The sequence below is a fragment of the Pinus tabuliformis genome, chromosome 4_2 (assembly GCF_031772625.1).
Source record: "Pinus tabuliformis cultivar Carrire ecotype Pingquan chromosome 4_2, CPIR1, whole genome shotgun sequence".
NCBI lineage: Eukaryota > Viridiplantae > Streptophyta > Pinopsida > Pinales > Pinaceae > Pinus > Pinus tabuliformis.
In genome coordinates, this window is record NC_142304.1 from 676,604,635 (window position 1) to 676,613,749 (window position 9,115).

Here is a 9,115-nt window from a genome sequence, read left to right on the forward strand (position 1 = left end):
ACATGAGAAAGTACAATAAAATAGTAGAATTAGAGAGGAACAAAAGCATGCAATTTAGAAATTCGAGTTTTGAATTCTTTTCATTGGATGTACTGAAGATAAATATATAACACACCTATACGAAGGATGAAACATCCCAATTGATGAACATTAAATACAACATCTATATATGTTTAAGTAGCCATGGACCTTTCACCATAGTTCTACTGATAAATTAATATTTTGTTTTATAATCAGGAAAGTTGGCTCTTCTTCTAGAGGAAGTACAGGGGAGTTTGTGGTTGAGATAAATGAGATCATCTGTCATGAGAGAAACATATTCCAAGATATCAATTGGAGCACTACTAAAATTAAAATCCGGTAGTCGTAGATTTTGGGCTCTGAACATAGGATCAGGTGTAGGATTTAAGCCATCCTTCTGAATTTGAATCTTGAAATTGACCCTTTTGTAAATATAGTACATCTCATCAGTGGATTTTGGCGTGAACATACTCCATCCAGCGCCTTCCATAACTCTGGTGAGCTTATCCGTGTTATAAATGAATTCCCTATTTAGATTCAGGCCCAAACCCTATATCTATCCCCCTCCCAAAATATAAATAAGAATTAGAATAAGAATTACATGGGGGAAGTGGGAGGCTAAGGTTTTCAACTCTGAGTAACCCTCTATTCAATTTTGTGAATCCATGTCATTCCTGAAGCCATGCATCTGTGAGATGAGGGAGAGGCACTTGTAGAGTCTAGATCATGAGCCCTAATGTCAGCCAAAGTCCAAAGGCATGAAAAAGAGCCTAAAACATCAATGACCTAAAAATGCTAGTTAGGTTGGGCCCATTCCTGTAATTTAAGAGTAAAAACAATACAACTGTGCTTTGGTCAGAGACTCAACTAATCTACCTCTCGCTTCTCTTTCTTCTAATCTATCTCTAAAATTTACGTTAGCCTATAGGGTATTCACTTAACCCTCAAGTCATTATGTTTTTCCCCTCACTATGCGTGCTCCTCTTTCTTCAGAACTATCTCTAACATTTTCCTTACCCTACATGGTTTTCTCTTTACCCTCAAGTCATTGCATTCATTTTCTTCGCTATGTGCTATTTCTGAGAAGTTGCACCCCATCAAGATTCGTTTAATAAATTATAACACAAACACATTTATCTTTAAAAATTTATATAATTTTGTAAATGTGAGCATTAGTTTCATTTTGTATACTAAAGGAGAAAATAAATATAAAAGATTTCGATGAAATTTTAGTAGTCATTTTCAATATATATATATATATATGAAAATAAAATGAATATCAATATTTTCTTAGAAGCAAGATTATTACTCAAAGTATTTCTCTCTCTCAATTCATTATAAAACTTTAATAACTATCTTCTTTATAGATATGATTAAAGTAAACAATTTACATTTAACAAAGGAAAAAAAAACAATTTTTCAACGATGTCAAATTAATTCTATTTTTTAATGATGTCAAACCAATTGGTATAGATTAGCCTTAATATTTAATCTTATCACAAGTGTTTCACACTGTAGAGATGATTTTTGTCCGAACAAATCTAAACAATTAGAAACCAATAATGTTATTTGTGAAGGGCTCCATCTCAATGAGAATATTGAGTTTCTCATTCACCTAATCCTCAACTCAACTCAAAACGCTTTTTTCACAAGTAATTATAACAATTGTTAATATGGAATTGATATTAATAATTGTGTAGAGAAGGGGCTCTAGTTGCAACTCCATATTTCAGGTCTCTAATTGCAACATCTCTCCAACTTCAAAGGAAAACCCACAAGAATTGTTCTTCTTATAGAATCTTCATTTGATGAATTCCAAGACCTAGACCATTGACTAATATCCCCTCCAAGACATAGTCAAAGCCTTTTCCTTGATGTGATTCCCTTTCACAAAGTCAAATTTAGTAAAAATCACTTTATAATGTAAGTAGTTGCTCCTTCAACCTCTTTCCTTATGCTGCAACTTCTTGATTACAACTGGACCTTACCACAGAAACCCCAGGCCATACGTGTGAGTGAGAATATGGAAAAATTGTCCTCTTTTATTCTTTGCTTGGTAGGATACTTCTTATTCAGCAATTCAGCCTACAATATGAAATCTTTGTCACCCAAATTAAGTCCTCGTAGAGTGTGTAATTTTTTTCTTCTTGTTGTAGATGTTAACACCCAGGTTGTTCCCTATGACTCCCAAGGGAATACGGCCGGGGTAACCACTAACCAGTCTTTGGATTGCAGCTTCTAGCCAAGCTGTAATCAGAGAGGGCTCTCTCTTTAAGGTTTAGCTCTGTTTTGATAGTATTTTAGGCTAGCTATGATATTCAGGCTTTTGTTTTCGGAATGTGTTTGGTGATGACTTTAGTCAACATGTATATGTTCTCACTAGTATGTCCTATTCCATTGGGCATGGAGTCAGTGGTCCTTTAGTTTGTCTGAGATACTGTGTGATACCGTAGTGATGCTGCAGAGCCAGATTTGTGTCTGAGGAAAAAATGTTCATAATAGTTATTAAGTGGGGTGTATCCAGTTTATGTAAGGCAATTAAGAATCTCACAGTAAACTGCTAAAGAAAAGATGGTAAGAATATCAATCTAGAAGCAATGAAGAATTTCTAGTTAACATTCACACATATAGAATTAATAGACACATGAGCAGTTAAGAATTCATGTACATCGTTAATCCTGAAGACAAACATTCACAGCAGTGAAAATTGAGCACAAGGTGTAATAAAACAAATCCTGTACTATTCTTCTTTTTCACTGCTAGCTTAGTACAACATGAGTATGGTTTGATAAACATAAGAAAACAAGAAACAGAGATTGAGGAAAACTTGTTATTGTAGGAATTTACAGGGTAAGTTCCTCAGAAAGAATACCAAAAGGACACCGCTCACAACCAGATCTCAAATCAATACACCAGTATTTTTGACGTGGTTAAAACCCTCAAAGTGCAAGGAGGGAAATAGTCCACGGCCTGTCCCAACGTGGGTACTACAGGAAATTTATTAATCAAAGAATGAAAATTTACATAAGCTTCTCTCATGCACGGATTACTCGAACAATGACCCTCCATGCGCTTTAAATAGAACTCATGGACCAATCGGGTGTCAAGCCACAGATCAAGTGTCGGTAATACCGAGGTGAGAGTGAACCGTCGGATCACTACATATCGTGACCGTCGGATTGTAAGTTACAAAATGTACAATGGTAAAGAAACACACTTTACCTAACTCTAACCTAACTCTATACTAGACCAAGTTGAACTTAACTATATCCTATGTGTCGGAATATCCTAACATCCCCGCTTAAGAACAACTTGGGATAGGATTGAAGGATTTACAAATATGACACAATAGGAGAAGGAAGGAGGCACTAGAGCCTATCCCCCCTTAGTGACAACTTCCTGAACTCCAAGCATATATCGAAGTTTAGTAAACTTCGCCTCTGTGAGAGCCTTTGTGAAGATGTCTGCAACCTGATCATCGATTGGACAATATTGCACTTGAAGAACATGGTCATGAATGAGCTTTCTGATGAAGTGCATGTGTAGTTCAATGTGTTTTCTGCGCTGATGATGGACTAGATCTTTGCATAGCTAAATGGCACTTTGATTATCACACCAAAGTGTGGTTGGATGCTGCTGCTCAAAGCCAAACTATGATAGGATCTGACGAAGCCACAAGGCTTCCTTACTAGCTTCCACGACACCACGATACTCTGCTTCTGCTGACGAAAGAGAAATGGCATCCTGTTTCTTACAAGCCCATGTAATAGGTCCTGAACCAAGAGTGAAGACATAACCGGCAGTAGACTTCCGATCATCAGGGTCACCAGCCCAATCAGAATCAGTGAAACCAACTAACAGAGGAGCTGCTTTGGCACTGTAATGAATCCCAAACTGTACTGTACCTCGAACATAACGGAGTATTCTTTTAGCTGCTTTCCAATGACTTTCACGGGGGTTTTGCATAAAACGAGCAACAAGGCCAACAGCAAAGGAAAGATCAGGACGAGTATGGGTTAAATACAAGAGTTTTCCGACAAGTTGACGGTATAAGGTAGCATCAACTTCAGGAGAAGTACAAGAGACTGAAAGTTTGACTCCATACTGAAAGGTAGAAGGGGCTAGCTTACAGTCTTCCATGTGAAAATGACGAAGAATATCACAAGCATACTTGGACTGGGAAAGGAAAATACCCTCCTGGGATTGCAAGACTTGAAGACCGAGAAAATAGTGTAAGTGTCCTAAGTCTGTCATTTCAAATTTCTTTTTAAGGCTGGACTTAACGTGGTTTATAAGGTTGGGATCACTACCAGTAAGAATAAGATCATCAACATAAAGAACAAGGATGATAAGAGAGTTGCCCACTTTCTTGGTGTAGACAGTATTGTCAGAATTACACCTAGAAAAGCCAGATTCTAAAAGAAAGCTATCCATTTTGGCATACCAAGCCCGAGGAGCTTGCTTGAGGCCATAAAGGGATTTCTGAAGTCGACAAACAAGGCTGGAGTCTGTTTGTATGAAGCCAATGGGTTGTTCCATATAGATTTCTTCCTGCAAATCTCCATGCAAGAAGGCAGATTTAACATCCATTTGATGGAATTCCCATTTTAAAGAGGCAGCAAGGGAAAGAACAAGGCGGATAGAGTTCATTTTGGCAACAGGGGAGAAGGTTTCAGTGTAGTCAATGCCTTCAACCTGTGAAAAGCCCTTAGCAACGAGACGAGCTTTATGTTTATCAACTTTCCCATCTGGTCCATACTTGGTTCTGTAAACCCATTTACATCTAACAAGTTTGCGTCCCTTTGGTAGAGGAACAAGATCCCATGTATCATTTGTCATCAATGAATGATATTCTTCATTCATAGCTGCTTCCCAATGTGGATGGCCTGAAGCTTCTACAAAAGTGTCAGGATCATGATTTACTGGAGCTTGAGCCAGTAAAGAAGAGGCTCTTTCAAACTGAGAACGTGTACGTTGCTGATCTGTAGGATCACCAGCAAGATCACCTGCTGCATCCCGAGTAGCACGGACCCATCTTGGAAGTTGAGGATCCTGAGAAGGTGGGGGAGGATTATCATCCTCGCTTTCATCATCTGAAGAAGAAATGTTTTCAAAAGTAGAAGAGATAGGAAGAGGTGGCACATCCGCCGGACTAGGCTCACAGGCCGATTTATTTTCATCAAATTTTACATCTCTTCTAATGATAACATTTTTGGACTTAAATGGAATAAGTCTATAACCTTTTACATCTTCAGAATATCCAACAAAAGTACATTTCTCACTCTTAGGTTCTAAAGCTTTATGCTTTTCATCTGGAATATGGGCCCATGCTTCACTTCCCAACACACGAAAGTGACTTACATCTGGTTTAATGGAACTCCAAGCTTCTTCTGGAGTGATATTCTCTAGAACCTTAGTAGGAGTGCGATTGATTATATAATTTGCACAATTAATTGCTTCGGCCCAAAAACTAAGACTGAGTCCTTTAGATTGCAGCATACAATTATCCATTTCCTTTAAGGTGCGATTTTTCCTTTCAGCTACACCATTTTGTTGTGGAGTGTATGGAACAATATGTTGCATTTGAATTCCATTTTCGGTGCAAAAGTTGATGAATGTGTTTTTAACATATTCTCCACCATTATCAGTTCTTAGCTTAAGAATTTGATGTCCAGATTGTTTTTCAACAAAGGCTTTGAAGGCCAAAAAAGTGTTAAATACTTCGCTCTTGAGTTTTAAGAAGTATACCCAAGTGCGTCTGGAGAAATCATCAATGAAAGTTAAGAAGTACTTGCAGCCAGAGAATGAAGCAACAGGAAGAGGACCACATAAATCACTGTGCACAAGCTGTAAAGGGGCTGAGGCGTGCCAAGAGGCACGTTTTTCAAAACTGTCCCGATGATGTTTTCCGAATACACATTGTTATAGACATTTTTGTGCCTAACAGCATGAAGCATGAAATGTCAATAATCTAAGGGATCCAAAGTCCCTAAACATGTTGTTCCTACCCCTAGAGGAACAAGGTCAGCAAACCACAGCACTGAAAATCAGTTCTCCACCTGAAAACACTCAAAAACAAGCTATTTCTGGATCATGTCAGCTGATCCACTGAGCATCTGCGCTGAATGTCAACTGCTCCACTCTGTACCTACGCTGAATGTCAAAAGCAATGAAGGCTACCTATGCTGGGCGAGATTGGCCAAGTGGCACAGTCATTCTGCAAGGTGTCAAAAGCCCAGGAAGCTTCCAAAATGACACTTGGATCAAGGAATTCGCCTTGTGATGAGTAAGAGGATCTAGATCTCCAAGTGGAAGCAAGAAACTCCAAGTGGACTCAAGAACTGAAGAATAACTGAAGTGGGAGAGGACACTAGTCAGCTTCATGCCAACCTCAAGCTGACTCATCCTTTTGTTTAGTCAATTTAGTGTTGTCTAAATTGCTATCATAAATTGTCAACCAGGAGCTCGTAAGCTGATGAAGTGAAGGTGTACTATATGTACTTAAGCAACCTCTTAGATCTTTTTGTCGTTTGGGGGTGTTGTTTGTGGTCAATTTAACTTCCTAAGATGGAGTGATGATTTTATAAACAGATGAGTGATAGTGTGTGTAAGGTGATTTCTAAATGAGTGAGTGTGTGTAACTGGTGTTTCCTAACTACCTTCTAAACTTTGCAAAGAAAGAGATTGAAAGAAATAAATAACTTGAAATGAACTGAAAGCAAAGAACCACTTTCTAATGGCACTAGTCACTACTCATGCTGCTGCAAATAAAAAGGTAAGAAAACCACTTTAAAAACCAATGATAATGTTCATCTCTTCCTAACTCTCTACTTCCAACATATAGTACTATGTAAAACACGATTAGGAAGTAGTTAGAGATAAGTCTAAAAAGTGATAAAGCTCTAAATGACAAATTATAACACCACTGTGCCTTTCTCCATCATTCTGCTTCCAACATACATTGTTATGTGTAACAAGTGAAGAAAGAGTTAGTGATATAAGCCAAAAGCTACTCAAAGAAAGCTGTAATTTATTAGTATTCTGATCTCTTAAAGATGAACAACTTATGATAAGGAGACCATCAATGTGTTAGCATACAGCTTGAGAAACTAAACTAGAAATTAAGCTAGAAAAACAGAGTAAAGGCAGCAACTATGAATATGACAACTGAAAATACCATCAGAGATAAAGCAAATACACAAAGACAAACAATCCCGGGTTAAAACCTACAGAAAACAATACTGATCAGTTTAAAATAAATGCTGGAAATGAAATGACATGAAATCAAACGGTACACTATTATACATGATGAAAGAAATAAAAATTGTTGAAGGCAGGAAAATGAAATCAAACACTATGTACACAGGCTGTCATAGATGGGGGCCCTCCATCCACGCAACCAGCTAAAGATCAGCTACGAAAAGGTGAACAGAAACAGTCTTCTTTTATAAAACCAGCATGTCAAAGTACAGTGAAAAAGTGCTGTAGAAACAGCCTTCTAAAACAGAGTTTTTATAACAAAATAAGCGCAGCACTTACAATATTCAAAAAGCTAATCTATAAGCGTTGGCACACGCTTTATTTATAAGCACAGAGGCAAACTACCCTCTGCGTGAACTAAGCAACTACAGCCTAACTAATTAACTACGCAGCAACACGCAGTCTTAACTAATTAACTTATGCAGCAACACGCAGGCAACTCCATGCACATTTGGAGGAAACGGTCATCATGGGAAGTAAATCTATGTTTGGATCCTGTCTTTTGCTATCTTCGTGGCGTGGAGGAAGTGCCAGCTACGGTTCCGTGTCTCAGCTGCTCACGGCTCCCGTGCCACCGTTTAGAACTTGACCGTTTGACCGAGGGAACACCTGCGTTGACCAAGGGCATACGTGACTGGTTTGGCTCAACCAATAGCATACGATCCATGTGTTCATCCATCCCAACGTGCCCATGTGGCCCGTTCCTTGAGAAGACACGTGGAGTATATCAAACAACAAAAAGGCTGCGGAATCTCTGAATAGCTGCGGAATTGCTGAACAGCTGCGGAATTGTTGTATATGTTCCAAAATTCTAATCAAACAGTCAAACATTAGCATAGTTAACAAACCATGATAAAAAGACATGTAATGCAATAATTTGAACAAGTTAATGGAGGAAAAGATAGAAAAAGGAAGAAGTGAATGGGAAAAGGCTATTGGGAAGATAGCTAAGCGAGTGCAAGGTTGAGGCTCAACATACCCCCACTCTGAGGGTGTTGCATGTCCTCATGCAACCAAAACTTTGCATAATCCTTTAATTCATATGCTCGGATGCCTCTGCCAAGACATCTAACCTTCTTCTCTTCCTCTTTGTTGCCAAACTTGTTCTCGGTTTCTTTACCAAGCACCTGAATTTTAAGTTGATCAATGCCCGTCTCAACTTCTTGCATTTTCTCTTCAGCTTTCTGTTCTTTCTTTGCCAAAGGCCCAAATGAAGCATGGTATTGTCGTGGATCATCTTGTCCACGTTACCTTGTTGTTTCAATTTTTCATTTTCATTTTTGATGTGGCGATTTAGGACTTCTAGTTCAAATATCTCTTGCTTCAGAGATTGAACCTGCTGTTCAAGGGGCAAGACTGTGCTAGGACCAGCAACAGATTGCTCCAATGTTTCTAAATAGTCATATGCTTCTTGTTGAACAGGGTCAATATCTGGAGTTTGCCTTGGTCCGAATTCAAACTCTGGAAAGCTGCTCTCTCTTTCTTGTTGAAAAGGGCTTTCCTCTCTAGGAGGACTTGAGTCAATGTCTAGCTGAATTTGCCTCTTCTCAGGTGTGCTCAAGTCAACAAAATGGGACTGTTTTCCTTTTATTACACTTTTCCTTTCTATGAGCCTTCTACTTCTTCTTACCTGTATGCTAGTTCTTTTCTTCTTGGAGATGGCAGTTTCCTGAAGCTGAGCAAGCCTATGAGCTAATGTTTGGGTATATTCTTCGGTTGAAGGCTCAGGTGAAGGGGATGGTGTTTGCAAAATAGCTTTTCCCTTATCCCTTTTCTGTCTTTTTGTTTTGATGCCCTTTTCCTTCTCTTTTTGACTAGTTTCCAAAATGGTTTC

General features: G+C 38.5%; 1 pseudogene; it reads right to left on the bottom strand.

Annotated features, from left to right (window-relative positions):
- Positions 1–214: 214 nt before the first annotated feature.
- Positions 215–8,450, bottom strand: LOC149171241 (uncharacterized; annotated as a pseudogene).
- Between the last annotated feature and the right edge of the window lie 665 nt (positions 8,451–9,115).